The 21,267-nt window shown below is 33.3% G+C and overlaps 1 protein-coding gene across 1 annotated transcript in view; it reads left to right on the top strand.

The window, feature by feature from the left end:
• The first annotated feature begins 15,058 nt into the window (after positions 1-15,058).
• LOC145668977 (calcitonin gene-related peptide type 1 receptor-like) overlaps positions 15,059-21,267 on the top strand; it is a 789,948-nt gene continuing 783,739 nt past the window's right edge. The window contains exon 1 of the mRNA XM_081737282.1: positions 15,059-15,218. The gene's annotated coding sequence lies outside the window, so the exon portion shown is untranslated. The remainder of the gene's footprint in view (positions 15,219-21,267) is intronic.

Here is a 21,267-nt window from a genome sequence, read left to right as displayed (position 1 = left end):
TAACTAGCTCTATTAAGAGTTAGGATGGGTTGCATTTTAGATATAACGAAAGCTTTACGCAGTATACTTGACATTTATGCTACGTAAAAATAACGTATTTTTAAATAATGTTTTATAAGTTTTTTTTGTAAGTTTGTGATTTTTGTTAAAAATATGCATCAAGAACTGTGCTGCAATTTATTTTGTATTTATATAATTATTACTATAATTATATTTGCTATACTTCAAACAAAATCGAGACTTAGGCCTAATAAATGACTGCTTAATATTTTTTAACAAAACATATTGCATTTAAATTGTTTTGTTTGAAATATAATTGTGTTCTTATATTTGATATTGAGGAATTTCCGGCTGTACTATGATCATAAGACTTCTAAGAAGGAAGTGAAGAATAGCAAGCGTAACGAAAATGTCCCCAAATGTGTGTAAATCAGCAATTCACAACTTTTAATGCAAGTTGGCTACTAGTATGTAACTGACAGATTGTTAGAATCTAGCAGATGCTCGCTTGCTGCTAACTTAGAGATCAGAAAACTTTTAAAAGTTCCGCAAGTCTAGTGCAAGTGAAGCGCAAACTTATGCTATGTAGGATGTGACATACTCTGCAATGAAGCAGAAACGGAACTGGTGGGTCACATACCTAGAACAGATAGAAGATGGACGAGGAATAACATACATTGGATTTTCTAGAGATAAGGAGCGATGTACATAGAAGACAATCGAATACAAAATGTATAGATGTTTCTGTCGTTTAGCAGAAACTGTACAAATAGAAAAGATCAGCTGATGGAAACATGTAGAAGAAAATGATGGAGACCTTTGTTCACCAGATGATTGATATCATTTGAATACATATGAAAGTTACACTTTTATATTTAAGCTGAACGTTACAATTTTTCTACAGCGATAGGAAAATGATCTATCAGTTGGCAACACTGGAAAAAACGTTAGAAGCACAAACGGTGGATGGTTTAAATTATTTATTTTTACGTCCTAATAGTTTTTAGTCTCACATACATTAATTGTATTTTCGTTTCTTTATTATAAACATGAACATGCAAAGCATTTTGTTTATACAGTTAGTTTTAATTATTTGGTATTTGATACTGTACTGATTGGTATATTATTTCAATTACTAGAAGATAGTTGAAAAGTTTTGTGTAGCTAGACGACTATGGAAACCTTAGAGTATTGTGATATGAACATGTTTTAAGTTACAGAAGAAGGGTGAAACAGAATTATGCTGAAAATTTGTAGAAGGAGAATGTGTAAGGAAATAAGAGATTCGTGAATTTAGAGAGACAATTGAAATCATATTTAGTTATTAAACTAAAATATTTGATAAAGATTTTTAAAATTTTCTATAATTTTATTTGACATATCCAGTTAAAAATGCGCATGTTATTCACAAGTAATGTAGTTAGACACGTATTTGAAGACATTTAGTGGTACTTTGATACATTTTTAAAGATATGCCTGAATATTATTTTTAACGTTATATAATTGTTTGACTACATAGATGAAAAGCAATCATACTGATATGTATTTTTGGTTATATGTTTTGTTTTCCAAGGCCCTAATACGTAATATAAGCTATTCAGCATTTTATGAACTTATTTCGTTCATCCACTACTAAATTACATCCATCAGTTGCACATTTAAATCAGTAAATTTTTTAACTTATGAATCAACTAGTTATTAGTGTGAAGAATACGTTACATCATAATAAATTATAATTGACCAAATCAATTACTTCTAAGTCTTTAGTAGTGGAGGTTCAGATGTTAATTATCTCAATTATTTAAAAATTGGATTCCAATTGTAAGTGCACTTGTTATGATTACTTTTGATATTTTAGTTTCATATTTAAGTATAAAGTTTGTTTGTTTATTATCTATATAAGTAAATGTTTGTATTCATACTATTTAGAAGTTCCTATAATACATTTTCAATGAAAGGAAAATTTTCTGCATTTTAGTTTATCCGAAGAAACAATATGTAGTGTATTCCCCTGCAAGAGAAATGTTTCTGAAATTCAGTTTAACAGAAAAAGTTGGTAACAAAATATGTTAATAAAAAAAAATAGTGCAAAAGTTAATGTATATTGTAACCAAAACGTTTCCACATTTTAGTTTCTCAGAAGTTAGAAAAAATGTAGTGTCAATTTTCTGCAAGAAAAGTTTCTGGAATTTAGTTTAACAACAAAAAATAAAGGTTTGTAACGAAATGTTAATAAAACATTTTTAGTGCAAAATTTATTTGTATAGTGTTATAACAAAAAGTTACCGAAAAGTTTATATACTTTTAGTTTTTCAGAAAAGTTAAAAAAGAATATGTGGTGTAATTATCTGCAAGAAAAGTTTCTGAAATACAGTTTAACAAAACAGTTGGTAACAAAATATGTTAGTAAAAAAAATTTTTACTGCAAAATTTTATCTGTATAGTGTTGTAGCAATAAACATTCTTCATTTTAGTTTATCAGAAACGTTAGAAACAATATGTGGTGTAATTGTCTGCAAGAAAAGTTTCTGAAATACAGTTTATCAGAAAAAGTTTGTAACAAAATATGTTAATAAAAATTTTTAGTGAAAAAAGATAATGTTAACGTTGTAACAATAAACATTCTGCATTCTAGTTTATCAGAAACGTTAGAAACAATATGTGGTGTAATTGTCTGCAAGAAAAGTTTCTGAAATACAGTTTATCAGAAAAAGTTTGTAACAAAATATGTTAATAAAAATTTTTAGTGCAAAAAGATAATGTTAACGTTGTAACAATAAACATTCTGCATTCTAGTTTATCAGAAACGCTAGATACAATATGTGGTGTAATTGTCTGCAAGAAAAGTTTCTGAAATACAGTTTATCAGAAAAAGTTAGTAACAAAATATGTTAATAAAAATTTTTAGTGAAAAAAGATAATGTTAACGTTGTAACAACAAACATTCTGCATTCTAGTTTATCAGTAACGTTAGAAACAATATATGGTGTAATTGTCTGCAAGAAAAGTTTCTGAAATACAGTTTATCAGAAAAAGTTAGTAACAAAATATGTTAATAAAAATTTTTAGTGGAAAAGTTAATGTTTAATGTTGTAACAATAAACATTCTGCATTCTAGTTTATCAGAAACGTTAGAAACAATATGTGGTGTAATTGTCTGCAAGAAAAGTTTCTGGAACTTCGTACAAACTTTTTCTGATAAACTGTATTTCAGAAACTTTTCTTGCAGACAATTACACCACATATTGTTTCTAACGTTTCTGATAAACTAGAATGCAGAATGTTTATTGTTACAACGTTAACATTATCTTTTTTCACTAAAAATTTTTATTAACATATTTTGTTACAAACTTTTTCTGATAAACTGTATTTCAGAAACTTTTCTTGCAGACAATTACACCACATATTGTTTCTAACGTTTCTGATAAACTAAAATGAAGAATGTTTATTGCTACAACACTATACAGATAAAATTTTGCAGTAAAAATTTTTTTTACTAACATATTTTGTTACCAACTGTTTTGTTAAACTGTATTTCAGAAACTTTTCTTGCAGATAATTACACCACATATCTTTTTTAACTTTTCTGAAAAACTAAAAGTATATAAACTTTTCGGTAACTTTTTGTTATAACACTATACAAATAAATTTTGCACTAAAAATGTTTTACTAACATTTCGTTACAAACCTTTATTTTTTGTTGTTAAACTAAATTCCAGAAACTTTTCTTGCAGAAAATTGACACTACATTTTTTCTAACTTCTGAGAAACTAAAATGTGGAAACGTTTTGGTTACAATATACATTAACTTTTGCACTATTTTTTTTATTAACATATTTTGTTACCAACTTTTTCTGTTAAACTGAATTTCAGAAACATTTCTCTTGCAGGGGAATACACTACATATTGTTTCTTCGGATAAACTAAAATGCAGAAAATTTTCCTTTCATTGAAAATGTATTATAGGAACTTCTAAATAGTATGAATACAAACATTTACTTATATAGATAATAAACAAACAAACTTTATACTTAAATATGAAACTAAAATATCAAAAGTAATCATAACAAGTGCACTTACAATTGGAATCCAATTTTTAAATAATTGAGATAATTAACATCTGAACCTCCACTACTAAAGACTTAGAAGTAATTGATTTGGTCAATTATAATTTATTATGATGTAACGTATTCTTCACACTAATAACTAGTTGATTCATAAGTTAAAAAATTTACTGATTTAAATGTGCAACTGATGGATGTAATTTAGTAGTGGATGAACGAAATAAGTTCATAAAATGCTGAATAGCTTATATTACGTATTAGGGCCTTGGAAAACAAAACATATAACCAAAAATACATATCAGTATGATTGCTTTTCATCTATGTAGTCAAACAATTATATAACGTTAAAAATAATATTCAGGCATATCTTTAAAAATGTATCAAAGTACCACTAAATGTCTTCAAATACGTGTCTAACTACATTACTTGTGAATAACATGCGCATTTTTAACTGGATATGTCAAATAAAATTATAGAAAATTTTAAAAATCTTTATCAAATATTTTAGTTTAATAACTAAATATGATTTCAATTGTCTCTCTAAATTCACGAATCTCTTATTTCCTTACACATTCTCCTTCTACAAATTTTCAGCATAATTCTGTTTCACCCTTCTTCTGTAACTTAAAACATGTTCATATCACAATACTCTAAGGTTTCCATAGTCGTCTAGCTACACAAAACTTTTCAACTATCTTCTAGTAATTGAAATAATATACCAATCAGTACAGTATCAAATACCAAATAATTAAAACTAACTGTATAAACAAAATGCTTTGCATGTTCATGTTTATAATAAAGAAACGAAAATACAATTAATGTATGTGAGACTAAAAACTATTAGGACGTAAAAATAAATAATTTAAACCATCCACCGTTTGTGCTTCTAACGTTTTTTCCAGTGTTGCCAACTGATAGATCATTTTCCTATCGCTGTAGAAAAATTGTAACGTTCAGCTTAAATATAAAAGTGTAACTTTCATATGTATTCAAATGATATCAATCATCTGGTGAACAAAGGTCTCCATCATTTTCTTCTACATGTTTCCATCAGCTGATCTTTTCTATTTGTACAGTTTCTGCTAAACGACAGAAACATCTATACATTTTGTATTCGATTGTCTTCTATGTACATCGCTCCTTATCTCTAGAAAATCCAATGTATGTTATTCCTCGTCCATCTTCTATCTGTTCTAGGTATGTGACCCACCAGTTCCGTTTCTGCTTCATTGCAGAGTATGTCACATCCTACATAGCATAAGTTTGCGCTTCACTTGCACTAGACTTGCGGAACTTTTAAAAGTTTTCTGATCTCTAAGTTAGCAGCAAGCGAGCATCTGCTAGATTCTAACAATCTGTCAGTTACATACTAGTAGCCAACTTGCATTAAAAGTTGTGAATTGCTGATTTACACACATTTGGGGACATTTTCGTTACGCTTGCTATTCTTCACTTCCTTCTTAGAAGTCTTATGATCATAGTACAGCCGGAAATTCCTCAATATCAAATATAAGAACACAATTATATTTCAAACAAAACAATTTAAATGCAATATGTTTTGTTAAAAAATATTAAGCAGTCATTTATTAGGCCTAAGTCTCGATTTTGTTTGAAGTATAGCAAATATAATTATAGTAATAATTATATAAATACAAAATAAATTGCAGCACAGTTCTTGATGCATATTTTTAACAAAAATCACAAACTTACAAAAAAAACTTATAAAACATTATTTAAAAATACGTTATTTTTACGTAGCATAAATGTCAAGTATACTGCGTAAAGCTTTCGTTATATCTAAAATGCAACCCATCCTAACTCTTAATAGAGCTAGTTACATCATGTAGACAGTGTGTAGGCCAGTTAAAGGGTATGCTTTATCCAGTACTATCTTAAAACAAGCCACTTCTCATTTGCTTGGAATTAAGTCCACCTCTTCCTATTTCTAAATGGACTACGTTCCTCGGTTATAAATCACAGTAATAGCTCAAATTCCACTTTAAACAACAGTACCCTTCTCATGTAGCCTTGATCTTAAATTTTAGTCATTCAAAGAACCAGTAAAAACAGTAAATCAACAATTTCCAGAAATAATTAAATTCAGTATTTCAATGCAACAGCATAGCAATGGGTGAAAATATTTCTAGTTTATCTAACATATTCTATTCTTAATTCAAAAGCACGAAAAAAATAGTTTAACACATTCAATACTTAAGCACACTTCTCAACTAAAAACGTATCAGGCTGTCTGTGAATATCATATGCAACCCTCAAAACAGTTATGAAATGTTAATTGCATAATTTTCTAGGTGTAAAAATTAACCATAATAATAATTATTATTATTACATACACAAGGCATCCCGGTCTCTCATTCACACTATATCCTATAATTTAGTCATGCTAATAGTTGTCGCCAATTGTGCTGCTGTTTGCCTTCTACCTGACGCTGTAAAACTATAGTGTTCCAAGTGGTATCCCTTATTGTAAATTGAATATTTCAATTTGTATACAAAGCTAATCCTAATAGAAACAAACACACTATTAATGTCGCTACCTACACTGATTAGATGATACCAAAGTTGTCCTAACGTGCATTACATATATCTCCTTTACTAAACTATTTTTTTTATACATATAGTCGCTATTGAACTCTCAGTGGAAAATAATTGTAGGTTTTCAGTGTTAAAAGCAATATCCTTCAGTCAAGCAATCAACTTCAATAATAAGCTCTTCCGTGGCTAAGCGGTAAGCATACAAAAACCCGGATTCGATTCCCGGTGGGCTCATGTGGTTCAAATTCCACGTTAATCAGTAGATCTACGTCTCATATAGCCTCGCTGTTAAAACGGACGCTAAACTGAAATTCAATTCAACTTCAATAATATAACACAATTTATTATTTTCGATCCATTTCCTTGAACTTACTGTATTATGTATACAGATACATAAAAATCTAATTCCATATTCAGAATTTTATCCGCTAACTGTGTCATGTTACGCTTGCAACATTATTTACCTACAATACGTTTCTTTCCTTATAAAATGTTTGGTACCAAAACTTCGTAAGCAGTAAATAGTACTGTCCATAAACTAAGTCACTTCTGAAACGAAATGCTTTCGTTTATTTCAAGTGTATTTCTAGTACAAAATATTGTGCCAATAGTTCTCCCATGTCCTCCTTCATTCTCGTTCCACCAAATTATAAATGTATACTTTATTAATTCCTCTAATTTATCCGAAAATATAATCGTAAAAAAGTAAACTCAAATACAAACAAAATCTGCAATACTCAGTGGTAAAGTTCGTCTCTGGTGCAGGGGTACTTGGTTCAATCTCAGCTCGCGTCGTGTGGACTTTGTGGTGGACAAACATCGTGCTCGTGGGTTTTCTCGGGGTTCTCCTGTTTCCTCTCACTTTCTCCATTCCACTATTTCATTCATTTCTCATCATCGCCATCTCCTTTAGTTTAGCCGGTATATTCGTTAAACGTAAAACTTCAAATATTTCATTCCACTTTCGAAATACAAACACGTACATATCTTTACGTCAAACAATAATACACAATCAGTAAGAAATAAGTGTGTTTTCATTCTTCATAATATGTCTTATTAACTATTTGTGCGTTTATGTACAGTTAAATAATGAAATATATTTTATCAGAATACCCCAACTACTCCAGCTAATATATAACATATATTTCCTAACGGGTAAAAAATATATATATATATATATATATATATATATATATATATATATATATATATATATATATATATATATATATATATATAAATTCTTTGTGTAAGAGTTCTGAAGGTCAAACACACACACATATACATTCAGAGAGGAAGAGAGAGAGAAAGAAAGAGAGAGTGAAAAACAAAAAGTGAATAAAACCCTTGCTACCTGTTACAGAAAACACAATCAGCTGTCCCTGCTATTGTACAATACGAAGCAAAAAACCTGCAACATGAAAGTTTAAGTTCAATGTGAAACTACGCCAACAACATAGGCAACCAACCTAACGTCTTTGTGGCACTGATCACGCCAGGACAACCTTCGGCTTCGTCCCCCTGCACACTTCGTTTGGAGCAAGAAATGCATAGACCACGTGACTACAAATCCCAAATTTCTCACAAGATGGAGTAATAGATTGAGGTTCTTCTCATTTCTCTTCTCATTTTACATCCTCAGTTTTAAAGAGAGAGAAAGAGAAAAAGGTCAACGTGATAAAAACTAAATAAAGAGGAATATGCGAAATATAAAGGAAAAGAAAACGTGCGCATATATTGACAAATGACACATGTACTTCAAAGGAGACCACCTCAAATTTTGTTATGAACCATATATAATAACTGTGAGAATCAGCAAACCACAAAGACATAATTACACACAGTAAGTGTTATATAACACATATTTATTTAAACAAATAAAAATGCTCGCAGAAAGCTAAAAATGTCTTTAAAATCTCAACCATAACTGAAACAAGAGATTACTTCTCTATTGGTTTTCTTCGTAGCATCCATCTACATGGAGAAATGAGAAAGAGAGAACATCATAAGAGATTCGCACGTATACAATAAAGGAAACTGCTAAATGGAAAAAAATTCAGTCTTTGAATGGGATTCGAACCCAGAACCATAGTATTAGAAATCCCACACTCTTCCGATGTAGCTAGTCTGACAGTAATACCCTGTTCCTCCATCATTACCTATGAAAGATGGAATGGAGTCGGCAGAAAACTACGTCTAACATGTCCACGACAGACCGCCTATAACCTATGTCTAATTGGTACTTAAAAAAGCTAGTTCTACACGTGCATAGAAAAGTAAAATCAAATGAGTAGTTAGTACACATCACTTTGTCTGTCTCACTCTATCTCTGACTATAGAAATCGAGGAAGAAGAAAAAAGTATAGAGGTGAGAACAGGAAGAACAAGCAAAAATATAAGTTGCAGGAAACTGAATATCAAGGAGAGAGAGAGAGAGAGAGACATAGAGACAGAGAGAAAAATAGAGGGAACGGAGCAAATGATTTAATATACATCGGAAAAGAAGGTTCACAACTGTGCTATACATTTAATGTATTGAATACTCTGCAGGCCCGTATCCATGGGGGGGCTAGGGGGCCGCCACCCTAAACTTTGGCTGGCCCCAATAAAGGTTTCACGATAGGCTTGCAAATGAACTATAATATGGTGATGAAGTATAATATGATTGGATCGGGCTCCCCCTAACTTCTGCCGCCCCCCCCCTAAATTTTTGGGCTGGCTACGGGCCTGATACTCTGTTTCTTCTAAATTGCTTGCTAGATAACAAATATTAATTTGTAAAAACGTAGCAAATGCCCGCGTTGTCTTCTTTTCTTACTGTTTCAGTAATAGTGGAAAATGTGGTTTATGCAACATAATAAATTACTAATTTTCCCACAACAACCATGTAGATGTTGTTGATGATTTTGTGTTTAACGTCTGTTCAGCAGCGAGACTATATGAGACGTGGACCTACTTATTAACGTGGAATCCGAACCGTATGAGCTGCTGCCGGGAATCGAAGCAACCATGTACTAAGCAAAAGTAAGAAATTTCTAAGCAAAAGAAAAACTGATCAGCAAAATACATAAAACGATAGTCCTGCAAACTATTACTTAAAGAGAATTTATTGTAAAATCAATACATCCATGTGGCGGTATATAGTCGTAAAGTGGTTAGAAAACTTAATATTAAACTGTCGATCACATTGTTTTACTTATTTGAATTCAATGTCGTATAGATTCGGTTTTAGCTCTAGATTTCAGCGTTCTCACTTCGATTCTTAACTTGTTGGAAATATGCATTAATCGAAATTATAAAAGTATACGAAATTTAACTAGCTAAAAGAAGAGAATAACATAAAAATCCGGATTAGAGTACGTCGTCGCCAATATGTGCTTTTATTTCAGGGAGCATAAAGTCGAGAAGATCAACATTTTTTTTACCATTAAGTCGGCCTATAATTCGAAGGATACCACCTCAACCTGCAGTCTCGCATATCCATCCCCAACAGTGAATCGTCACATGACCCATTCGCGCTGAACGGGCCATATATTGTGGATCAAACCGTCTTCCTGATGGGCGATACATACGTGTTGGCCCAAAGTTTCCAGTGGAAAATATTTTCTCATCTGTAAAGACAACAGTGTCCCAGTGACAAGTAATATTTAGCTCTGCAAACGCCAGTCTATCGACTTTGTGATCTTCTGTCAATCTCTCCTTAACAGCACCCCGGAAGGACCTTAATTAAGGCTGCGGCCCGAAGTCGCCGTCGGACTGTAGTTACATCACCTGGAAAGGCGGTAGACTGCTGCAGTTGTCGGGCACACATGAAGGCTGTCGACAGCATTGATCAACTAATCGTTGGTCTTGTATCGGTGAGGACACTCGTGGCCGACCACTTCCAGATTTTCGAGTTAGACTTCCAGTTTCCTCATATTTTTTCCACCATCTGAACGCTGTTGCACGATGCACGCCTAATCGAGTGCCTGCTTCAGGAACACTCAATCCCGCATGTTCAATAACACTCTCATCAGAATGATCATATTGCGCCATTCTTACACACCAAAGTAAAAGTGCTAAAAACGTCTTTGAATATAGGATAATGCACAATATTGCTATACATGACGTCGTATTATGAAAGACATGCGCAGAAGAAGTAGATGTGCCTGTAATCAACTGTTGTTGCACGCAAAAATACTCACTCACTGTTAGTAACAAAATATTTTCCATTTTTTTTTAATCCAATACATTAGAATATAGTAGCAGTTACTATCTTTCAAGAACATAACTTCCATCGAGTGGTGGGCATAAACAAAAACTCGTAACTATGCAACAGTTAACTTCCATCAAAACCCCCGAAGCACTTTACAGATTTAATCTGATTTATTTGTGCAATTTAGATACATATAAGATTGACTTGTCCGGGAAAATTGTTCATACTCGTCTAAAACAGTTCTATCCTATTATTCGCCACTCGTATACATTATATGACAAACAACAAAACAGAAACAAGTAAAGTGCAAATACTATAGATAATATTTATCAAAACGTACTAGAGAATTAAGATATAGCCGAGCGGTTTAGTAGAGTAGTCTACTACCTCCGCCGTCTCGTGTTCAAATCCACCTGAGGTTTGTGTATATTCTCTGTTTCCTTTTTTTTTCTTGTGCTTTCACAACGAACGTTTTTTCTATAATTCCTATAAGCTATGACTTGCAAACCCTAAACAAAATACACATGTTTATTGTAATACTCTAATCCGGATTTTTATGTTATTCTCTTCTTTAGCTAGTTAAATTTCGTATACTTTTATAATTTCGATTAATGCATATTTCCAACAAGTTAAGAATCGAAGTGAGAACGCTGAAATCTAGAGCTAAAACCGAATCTATACGACATTGAATTCAAATAAGTAAAACAATGTGATCGACAGTTTAATATTAAGTTTTCTAACCACTTTACGACTATATACCGCCACATGGATGTATTGATTTTACAATAAATTCTCTTTAAGTAATAGTTTGCAGGACTATCGTTTTATGTATTTTGCTGATCAGTTTTTCTTTTGCTTAGAAATTTCTTACTTTTGCTTAGTACATGGTTGCTTCGATTCCCGGCAGCAGCTCATACGGTTCGGATTCCACGTTAATAAGTAGGTCTACGTCTCATATAGTCTCGCTGCTGAACGGACGTTAAACTCAAAATCATCAACAACATCTACATGGTTGTTGTGGGAAAATTAGTAATTTATTATGTTGCATAAACCACATTTTCCACTATTACTGAAACAGTAAGAAAACAAGACAACGCGGGCATTTGCTACGTTTTTACAAATTAATATTTGTCATCTAGCAAGCAATTTAGAAGAAACAGAGTATTCAATACATTAAATTTATAGCACAGTTGTGAACCTTCTTTTCCGATGTATATTAAATCACTTGCTCCGTTCCCTCTATTTTTCTCTTTGTCTCTATGTCTCTCTCTCTCTCTCTCCTTGATATTCAGTTTCCTGCAACTTATATTTTTGCTTGTTCTTCCTGTGTTCTCACCTCTATACTTTTTTCTTCTTCCTCGATTTCTATAGTCAGAGATAGAGTGAGACAGACAAAGTGATGTGTACTAACTACTCATTTGATTTTACTTTTCTATGCACGTGTAGAACTAGCTTTTTAAAGTACCAATTAGACATAGGTTATAGGCGGTCTGTCGTGGACATGTTAGACGTAGTTTTCTGCCGACTCCATTCCATCTTTCATAGGTAATGATGGAGGAACAGGGTGTTACTGTCAGACTAGCTACATCGGTAGAGTGTGGGATTTCTAATACTATGGTTCTGGGTTCGAATCCCATCCAAAGACTGTAATTTTTTCCATTTAGCAGTTTCCGATATTGTATACGTGCGAATCTCTTAAGATGTTCTCTCTTTCTCATTTCTCCATGTAGATGGATGCTACGAAGAAAACCAATAGGGAAGTAATCTCTTGTTTCAGTTATGGTTGAGATTTTAAAGACATTTTAGCTTTCTGCGAGCATTTTTATTTGTTTAAATAAATATGTGTTATATAACACTTACTGTGTGTAATTATGTCTTTGTGGTTTGCTGATTCTCACAATTATTATATATGGTTCATAACAAAATTTGAGGTGGTCTCCTTTGAAGTGCATGTGTCATTTGTCAATATATGCGCACGTTTTCTTTTCCTTTATATTTCGCATATTCCTCTTTATTTAGTTTTTATCACGTTGACCTTTTTTTCTTTCTCTCTCTTTAAAACTGAGGATGTAAAATGAGAAGAGAAATGAGAAGAACCTCAATCTATTACTCCATCTTGTGAGAAATTTGTGGTTTGTAGTCACGTGGTCTATGCATTTCTTGCTCCAAACGAAGTGTGCAGGGGGACGAAGCCGAAGGTTATCCTGGCGTGATCAGTGCCACAAAGACGTTAGGTTGGTTGCCTATGTTGTTGGCGTAGTTTCACAATGAACTTAAACTTTCATGTTGCAGGTTTTTTGCTTCGTATTGTACCTGTATAATCGTTTTCTTAATAGATATAACTAAGCGACTATGGTGGTACATTCACATGAGTTCATATAAATTACATTCTGCAGACATTTCAAAGATGTAAGTTTCCTCAAAAACAATACGAAACAAAAAATAAATTAACATAAACCCTCGGCGACCTTATTCAGTTGCGCCAAAGAAAAAACAAATGATTTTTTCATCCTTTTTTTCCGTTCCGTCTTTCCGCGTGCTAATCGCCAAAGAATTCATTCACGTTTTTTCCCCTCTCTTCCAACCAAGTAAAGAGAATTACTATGCTGTATCACATCCATGTAATACAATTAAATATTAAATTAATTTATTACTAATTCTTTATACATACCCTATGTACTTAAATGTTGTCATTACACGCAACAAAATTATTCTGAACTTATGTAAAAGTAGAAATATGATAATCCCTACCAAACAATTACAAAAGATCACTAATTATATTTCTTACATACAAATCAACTCCGTATATGAATATAAGAGAGTAAGAAGCAGTTAAACCGACCAGGTTTTGACCTTGGAAATTAATGGTCTTCAAAGAAGAAAAAATGCTTCCTGCTGTCCTGGAAGGGTGAGTATGGAGGGTAAGTAATTGTCCTTGAGCCGTATGTTAATATTAATGGCAAAAGGTTAGTAATTAGCATACTATCACAAGTTTAATTCAAATAAAAGGTACATTACGAGTACTTATGAACTTCAATTACAGTTCGGCAATAAAACTACATACGTGAAAAGGTAAGTTGCATACAAGTAATAAAAGTGTAAGTACTTTGGAGGTTACATATGTTCAAAGGGCAATACAGTAAGTAGACATAGTAATACTAGTTACAGATAGTGAGTATAAGTACAAAACACTAAGTACTTTCAATGTTACATACGCAAAAAAGGCAACAACGGAGTAATGAGACTACGATCCGGTACAGCATAATTACATGTCAGTAATTGTACCTAAAGTACCGGTAAAAAAAGCCGTAATAATTCAAGTTCAATTACAATTGAACCTTTGTACTTCAATTTATTACTTCAATGAGAGTACTTAGAGTAATTACAATATTCATGACTTCAACGACAGTATGTACAAAAAGTACCAAAAGTGTAAGTACAGAAACTAATTGAAAAAGGCGACACAGTAATTGAAAGTGGGGTACAAGTGGAGATTATTCTACTGGTGTATCAATGGTAGAGTTCTTACCTCTGGTGCATCGGGTCCCTGATTCGATCCCTGGCCAAGTAAGTTTGTGGTGTAAATATAGTGTCCGTAGGTTTTCTCGGGGGTACTTCCCTTTCTGCCCAGATTTCCATTCCACCATTTTCCATCTTCATTCAGTTGCCTTAATCATCGTCTCCCTTAGTCTAAAGAGCGTAATCGTAGGACGTTAAACTTAAAGATTTCATTTCGTATTTTTTTTTCAAAACTTAGATACCATTAGCCTGACATTTACGTATCTGTGAATAAATTCAACCAACATTGGCATGGTTACGCTTATTGTGGCACCACGTGTACAATTTGCGATCTTTTAAGCTTGTGTGGCGATACATGTTTAAACTGTGCTTTACATTCAATTAAATTTTAATCAGAGAGCGAACCTCAGGTGGGATAATATTTATGGTGATTTAGGGATTAAACATCTTGCGGTTTGTATATACATGTGTTCTGAGTTTTTGTGCAAAACGATCGCGGGCGGAGAAAGAGAGAGAGAGAGAGAGTGATTTGCATCGCGCCAAACATCATAATCTTTCGGCTATCATGATGTATCCGCGACGCGCAGCTACAGAACTTAGCCGTCGTACGTAAAGAGTACAGAGGGGGAAGAACTCCCGTTCCTAAGTGAGGTCACTAGTTGACCTGCGCGAAGTCTGGAGGGAAATCACGCTCCAGGCTGGAATTCTGGACAGTCGATGCGTATCCTTCGCCGCGCTGACGCTTCGAAGACGGTTGCTTTTCCGACGCCGACTCTCTAGTTCAGTGACGACGCGCTCTTTTGACGAATATAAAAAAAAAAAAGAGTTTCACTTTTTTCATCGCCGTTGTCTTAGATATTGCTACAATAGCAAAGGAATAAATACAGGTATGTAATTTTCAGTTTCATCGACAGATGTCAGTCCGCATTCATGTTCCAATTTTGGAAATGCAATTTTTTTCTGTCAAACTGTGGTTTTATGTATAATATAAATATACACGAAAAATAATTAATAAGTGATGAGTTGGTACTGAATTTGTTGTTTAAGTTATTTGAAAGGAACCACTAAATTCTTTAATTCCAGTTTTAGAAGACGAACTATTTTTAAAAGTCCTTAACAGTTGCTTAGTAAGTAGTATTTCGAATTTTCGCTGTTCATAGTAAGCATCGTAAGCACACATTCGGTCCATCTTATTCTTCTTATTATAATATGAAATATATTGCCATGTTTACTTTCTTCGGCAAAGGACCTAGTTTCTAAAAACACTTCATTTTTCTTTGAGGTTCTTTGAAACACTTTTTTTTTTATTTTCTTTTTATCTGAGCCCACATAATAATTATGATAATAATTCACTAATCATTATGAAAAGAATATCTAATTTCTATACGTTGTGGCTAAGATTGCCCATCTAAATCCTGTTCGATTGTACATTAATACAATTTCTTTTATTTTAAAAAAATGCGCTTGAATCCAGTGATGGAGCAGCTTTAATTTCTTGAGGGAAGGATGAAAAAATTTTGATGTTGCAGTTATTCTTTTGGGTACCTAAGAGGGTACTTTCTTTTACATTAGTTGACCTTACAATACACGGGCGTCAATCCCGCTGGGGACGTGTCCCTCCTAATATTTGTAAAACGATATTCGTCCCGTCAATATTTCAAGTACCTTAGATCAACTATGACCCAAAAGAGGCACAACCATGTAGTAGTTTGCTATGTTCACAAAACAATGTTAGACAAAGTAAATATGAAAAAAGTAGCACAAAAATTTGTTTCCAATTGTTAAAAAAAAATAGCCAGTATTTGGCCTTATAAAGATGATGGTGGAATAAATTATAAAGTAACAAACTGTTTTTGTTTAGATAGCGAGCAGAAAAGAGAGTTAAGCTTAACTAGAAAAAAAAAATTTAACTACACATTGTTGAGTTTTATTTACATTACTTTTGGCCAGTAGGCCTAAAACCTATTTTCAAAATTTTATTGTTTCTGAGTGTTCACACTATCTTTTTATCATTATTTTGTTCTTGATATACACTTGGGATCATTTATATTTAACTAAAATTATCAAACAAGGTTGAATTTTACTATTTGAATAAAGAAACAAACAGTACAAGGTGTGTGTATGTGTATTTTAATACTACATTTAAAAAAAAAAAAACTAAACTATCAAAGATCAAAATGAAATACAGAAATTTTCAGGTTTTTGTTTGCTTTTTAAGTCAAAAATGCTTTAAAATCCAATGTACGAATACTTCTTTAAAAATTTTCCTGGGGAGGGCACCCGAACCCCCGCTTTCCTTGGATATTGCATACATCCCAGTCCCGCCGGTAGTCTGTCCTCCTCAAAGTGTATGTAATATTACAATACCAATAACATTGAAGAAGTCAGGGAAGACGTTGTCACAGGAAACACCAGCCAACATGCTCCCTCTGACAACGCCACTAGATTCACCTATCAATGTAATGTCCCTAAGGAATCTTTTTGTAGCTTGCCTTTGGAGGATAAGGTGGCACAGTGTACAGTACTTACTCCTGATGTGTTGGGTCTCTGGTTCTATTCCCGGTCACGTAAATTTGTGGTGCAAAACATCGTGTCCGTGGGTTTCCTCAGGCACTCCCATTTAATCCCATAGCCCCATTCCAGCAATTATTGCATCATCATTTACTTACGTTAATCATCCATCTCCCTTAATCTAATAGGAATAATCGAGTGACGTTAAACTGAAAGAATAAACGTAGTCTGCCTTTATTTTTGGAGAGTGAAGCTATTTCTAATTGAATATCTCATTAATAAGATTATTAAATAATCTTAAGTTGAACTTTTTAAAAAAAAACGAATAATCTACAAAAAACAAAATTGCAGATTGCTTATTTCTTCAATGGAAATTCTACTTTTGATCACACTACATTAGGAAATAAGCAGGTTAACTCCTTATTTTACCCCGTGATTCCACCCACATACTCGCAAAAGTTCATTCACATGATCAACACTTTTGTAGCAGTTAAGATAGATTCATTTTTCCATTAACGAAATCCTACGTTTATACGGTCCCAATCTATGTTCCCTACTCAAGAGTGCTGAACTGTCACCCATCTCGTCAGATATGAGGGATGACGTCCGTCAGCAAGCATGCTTGTTAAAGGGAAGGAAGGAAGCGGCCTGGGATCTATAAATTAGTTCACTCCGGCATTTGCCTGGTGTGAATGAAGAAAACCCACGAAAACCTCATTCAAGATGGCTGGTCTGAAAAAGCTTTTTATACACATTTTTTCGACCGAATGTCAACAACAGTATATATATATTAATATAGGGTGTCTCAAAAGTCCCTTGACATACCTCTGTTATTATCAGAGGTACCTCTGTTATTAGGATATCTCTGTTATTATCAGAGTTACAACAAAATGTAAAAGAGGAAACCTTCTCCAAATTTGTTTTCAATCTAATTTGAAGTTTTTTTTCATTTATTGCCATTTACCTGAACCTATATCATAAGTGAATGAAGTTACTGTCTTTTACACTAACGTGTTGATGGCCAGCTCCCATTTCAAACATGCCTCCCATTCACCATACACTTACAAAATTTATCTCCCTCCCGTCCCCCAACCCCTCTATTAGTGGCAACTTTGCATTTGCATTTAACATTGGGCGCATAAAGAATGCACAGCCCAAACGACTCGTCCAATTAAAAAAAATTCTTTACTTTAGATTGAAAGCATTGCATTTGGAGACTGTTTCCCCTCTTACATTTTGGTGTAGCTCTGATAATAACAGAGTTACTCTATGTCAGGGGACTTTTGAAACACCCTATATATATATATATATATATATATATATATATATATATATATATATATATATATATATATATATCAGCGGGTTTTTTAGATTTAGATTTTTGCATAGCTAAATGCGAAACAAATTTAAATTTGCATCGGAATCTGTAAGTTTGGTATCGCATCCTCGGCAGTCAAGAAAAACATTATTTTATTATTATTATTATTATTATTATTATTATTATTATTATTATTATTATTATTATTATTATTTCATGCACTGAAATAGTAAACATTTTCTGGACATCACAAATATAAAAATGAAAAGCAAAGTAAGGAAAAAGTAACAGCAATTATATTTTTTTGAAAATTTCAACTTCGAAATTCTACAGATAGTTTAACCTGGTATCTGTTTTCGAATGTGCCCATATATATATAATTAAGTTTTGAATCCTTAATGACTTGAAGGAACTGGTAATCGGAATTACACACCACGAAGTAAAATTCATTGTTTACGATAAAACAAAATAACTTGTTTCATTTTCATACAATATCCAGTTTCTAGTTTTAGGCAACTGCTACTCGGATCCAATTCTCTTTCCATATTTTAAACATTCTAAACACAACAGTCTTTTTTGCCGTAACTTCAATGTGAAATAAACGAGCATAGCAAGTATACTATAAAAATGACATGAAAAAAAGTAGGACAGAAAAGAGTACAGCTAAGGTCTCGTATTTTAGCTAGTAATCTAGTTTTTGAAAAGCTCGAGTCTTGGATTTGGAGAGTCGATTGAGCCACTTTGTTTACAGACAATAAAATGTCGAAGAAAATACGGTCTCTTGTCATCAGTTCTACGGTCTGTTTCGAATAATTTGGTTTGTAGTCACTAGTACATTGTGTTTGTGTTCTTGAGAGCCCACAGAAATTTAAAGACACATAAAGATATATAGGGTGGACCATTTTTATACGCTCTTGTAACTCAGATATCGGCAGGGGATATTATTCGGCATACTCTGTGATATAATACCGTTAACAGTGCTGCAAATGAAACATAAAGTTGTATTTTGTTTTTCAAATGGTACAACGTCAGCTTATTATGTCCTATTTTAAATGAAATGAAGTCTTTGTGTTTTACGTCCCACGGTTATGCCGGTTAGGCTAAAGGAGACGGTGATGATGAGTAATGAATGAAATGGTGGAATGAAGAAAGTGGGAGTAAACGGGAGAACCCCGAGAAAACCCACGCACACGGTGTTTGTCCACCACAAAGTTCACTTGGCGGGGCTGGGATCGAACCCGGGACCCCAAGCACCAGAGGTGAACGCTCTACCACTGAGCAACCGCGGCCCGTCCTATTTTAAATCTACATGTAAAACGAAATCACATTTGTCATGCAGTGTTGCAAACTAAGGACGCTACAACATCGCAAACATCCAAATTTTTGTAGCCTCCACAGCAGTAATATCGCTGATGAGACAGATGGGACAATGCACTTCCAAAGAACTTTAGTGTCTAATACAATGTTCAAGGTATGACAGGTTTCGAATGAATACGAACAAAGGTGCAAGAGAATTGAAAATTTTATTATTTTTGAAAAGTATTTATTTCGAAAAACTGCTTAGATGGTTAGAATGTACCTCACCCAATAGATGGTTAGAAGCATTCTATTTCAAGTGTGCCCCCACTGGCGCTGATGTTGAGGTGTGTTTTTCGTACCTCCCTCGAAAGAGATGCGAAAAAGAAAGCCCATAAGATGGTGTGGCCAAGATCATTAAATAGTTGGATGCGGATAGGGTTACCTTACTGAAACACCTTATGGGCTTCGCTGTATACTCTTTTGTTAGTCATTCTAAGGATCCTACGATCTTCACTCGCCAAGACCAAACGATTGCATGACAAATTCACAACACAGCCGAGGTCATTAACTTCTTTCCCCAAAAGAAAAGGGAAGATTTCCTCCGTAAGGGAGCAGCGAGGGTGTGACCGAAGTATGTTTCACATATTTTCCGAGAGTACACTTGAAATAGAAATAATCTATAAATAATCTAGAAATCACAATGCCGTTTACAATTTGATATCTTAAATCTTTCTGGAGATAAGGTAAAAAGTTGAGTTGAGTTGATTTTGAGTTTAACGTTCTGTTCAGCAGCGAGGCTATATGAGACGTGGACCTACTGATTAACGTGAAATCCGAACCACATGAGCTCCCGCCGGGAATCTAACCCAAACCTCCCACGCCAAAGATAAGGTAAAAACTGTTAAAGTTGGCATCACTGATTAAAATTTTATAATTCGAGAAACTTAGTGTAATTACATCTACCCGAAAATATTGTTGTAATCTTATAGTAGCGAAGTGAATAAAAAATAATAAAAGATTCCAGAAATACGCCATTTTAAGCAATATATCAGATTTTATCCTTGTTTTTCATACTTGCGAATGGTTTGAAATATCAAATTACTGTTTACGGCATTGTGATCTTTATATGTATTGAAAACTATATACGTAATTCGATGTGATACTTACTTAAACACTTTTTCGAAATAAAGTTCTTTGAAAAAGTCAAATTTTAGATTTCTTGTAAGTTTTTTTTTTTTCTTTTACTTATGCAAAGAATATATATCATATCATGACCCCAGTGTTTAACATTAAGATATTTCGCATGTGGATTATAATATCCGTCTCATTTGCGTTATTACTTGTGGAACCCTAGAAAACTCGATTGTTTTTTGATGTTTGTCACTGTAGCGTCCTTCCAACATTGATGACAAGTATGGAATTTTGTGTTTTTGGTTTACATGTAGATTTAAAATATCTAGGGGCTGTAGTGGCTCAGTGGTAGAGCGTTCATCTCTGGTGCAGGGAGTCCTTGGTTCGATCCCAGCTCGCGCCAAATGAACTTTGTGGTGTACAAAAACTATGTGCGTGGGTTTCCTCGGAGTTTTCCCGTTTCCTCCCACTTTCTTCATTTCATTCACTTTTTATCATCACTGCTTCCTTTAGCCTAACCGGCATAACCGTCGGGCGTATAACTTTCATTTTTTTCATTTTTTGAAATATGTAATAACCTAATGTAGTACTATTTGAGAAAATACAAATTTACTATCGCGTTTGGTGGGAGCGGTTCCGAGTTTGATTCCCAGTGGGGGTACTCAGTCGAAAAA

The sequence above is a fragment of the Thermobia domestica genome, chromosome 13 (assembly GCF_964235325.1).
Source record: "Thermobia domestica chromosome 13, izTheDome1.hap1.1, whole genome shotgun sequence".
Taxonomy (NCBI): domain Eukaryota; kingdom Metazoa; phylum Arthropoda; class Insecta; order Zygentoma; family Lepismatidae; genus Thermobia; species Thermobia domestica.
This window is presented reverse-complemented; position numbering and strand designations above follow the sequence as displayed.